Below are 2,500 nucleotides of genomic sequence, written 5' to 3' on the forward strand. Positions count from 1 at the left end.
GTGGTGGAGGTGGGGGGGGGGGGAGATTCCATTTTCTCTCCTTTTTATATTATTATTATTATTATTATTATTATTATTATTATTATTATTATTATTATTGTTGTTGTTATTGCTGTTGTATAAGAATGCCTAAAACGAGTATAAAAAGGCACAAATTATATGAATTAAAAGGCCAAAAATGCACTACAAGTACAAGGCCAAAAGACCAAGTCGTGGTCTTATAAAAGGCCCAGGACATAGTACATATTATTTCTAAATGCCCAAAATTGTGGAATCTGGCCTCGAAAAGGCCAACCTGGCAACCCCTGGCTCGCCGACTACCGGGTACTCGACTCACCTCGCCGCTCAGTCAGTCGTTCATTTACTTTGACTGTGTGACCAAATGACCGACAGACCGACACACAGATGGATCGACACAGACAGCCACGGCTGCCGTGGCGTGACGTGGCATGCGGCGGGCGGGCGGCGGGCGGTGGCAAAAGCGAAGCGGCGGAGCGGAGCAAGCAGAGAGAGACAGGAATTATTTGAAAATGTGAACCAAGGCAAGCTAACCCAGCTAAGAATCGAGAACTAAACCAAGTCAAGCAAAGGACCAGCTGACCTGATGAAGGTGTGTGCTCGCGTTGTCGTCGTTGTTGTTGTTGTGGTGGTTGTGGTTGTTGTCGCCCAACAACGGGCTGGCTGGCGAAACGACGTCCAGTCCTGAGTCCAGTTAGTCACCAGAGCGTTCAGAGTTAGTAGAGAGATTTGTGAGCGTAAAGCTTCGTTGAGTGTGGCATATAATCGGGCGGTGACATTATCCATACGGTTGTTGGGTAGCCTAATCCATTTACGTGTATTTAGATTGTCGTTCTTAAGAGAGAGAAAGAAGGAGAGAGGGAAAGAGGGAAAGAGAGAGGGAGAGAGAGAGAGAGAGAGAGAGAGAGAGAGAGAGAGATCACTAAGATGGATGAATGGATGAATGGATAGATAGCAGTAACATCTATATATATGAAGTCCTAGATAGATAGAGATAGATAGAGAGATAGATAGATAGATATATAGATGACTTTTGAAAACAATTTCTTTGGTTGGGGGAGTTGGGGGGGGGGGGGTGGCAGATGGCTTTGATTGCAAGCAGATATCTGGATAAATTGTGACCCATCGTCTCAAAACGGTATTATGTCGGAACGAACCAGGTGCTTAAAAGCCGAATTTAATGTTAAACTGGTCAAAATTATATATTGTTGGCATTAGCACCCTAAAATATGGTATCCATTCTCCTCAATAAAACATACAAACTCAACACAAGTCTGATATTTCTGGCTATAAATTCAATTTTCAACATCTTTACCAACCCGACTTAATACCGTTTTCAGGCGAAGGGTCACACGACATGTAGCCTACATTAACTCTCACAACGATTGCTTGGATGTGACACCAAGCTGCAAGAAGCTGTGGACTGTCAAAAGTAACACCAAGCTGCAAGAAGCTGTGGACTGTAAAAAGTAACACCAAGCTGCAAGTAGCTGTGGACTGTAAAAAGTAACACCAAGCTGCAAGAAGCTGTGGACTGTAAAAAGTAACACCAAGCTGCAAGAAGCTGTGGACTGTAAAAAGTAACACCAAGCTGCAAGAAGCTGTGGACTGTAAAAAGTAACACCAAGCTGCAAGAAGCTGTGGACTGTAAAAAGTAACACCAAGCTGCAAGAAGCTGTGGACTGTAAAAAGTAACACCAAGCTGCAAGAAGCTGTGGACTGTAAAAAGTAACACCAAGCTGCAAGAAGCTGTGGACTGTAAAAAGTAATAAAAACAAACAAATACCAAAAAAAAAAACCAACAAAAAAAAAAAAAACACGGAACATATCGGGCTCAAAACCCTTCTTCAGCCACAACAACAACAAAAACAACAACAACAACAACAACAACTAATAAAAAACAATAAAGACATAAAATACATTACTAAATTCCAGATTGACGACAGAAGACCAACACACACACACACACACACACACACACACATCTTCAGCAACCCACTCATATTCATCTCAGTGCAGATGGTTTTCCTCGGATCCGCGGAAATCCGCGATTTTTGTGTCAGAGGAGGAATTTCCTCCTTTGAAAAAAAAAAAATGACATTTTCCTCAATCAAATTTTCTGGCTTTGAGAGATTTGATGTGTGGTGGAACAAACTGGTGCAGTTTCCCCACTATCCAGAAGATAGCTAGAGTAGTTTATCATCTCAATGGCTCTGAAAGTGGGGGGGGGGGGGGGGGGGTTGGTGAAGTAAACATGTGGCGTAAAGAAAACCATTCGTAATTTTCCTCCTTTTCCCATTTTTGTCACCATCAGCTCTGCTAATTACACATCATGCATGATAAAAGTACAACACACATAATATACCATAATACCATCGGGTATAAACAGCAGCTGCCGAAGACAAAGACAGTCCACAATATAATATAAATATAATATAATATAATATAATATAATATAATATAATATAATATAATATAATAT

The sequence above is a fragment of the Berghia stephanieae genome, chromosome 13, assembly GCF_034508935.2.
Source record: "Berghia stephanieae isolate SIO BIC M18660-M18661 chromosome 13, UCSD_Bste_1.3, whole genome shotgun sequence".
NCBI classification, from domain to species: Eukaryota; Metazoa; Mollusca; class Gastropoda; order Nudibranchia; family Aeolidiidae; genus Berghia; species Berghia stephanieae.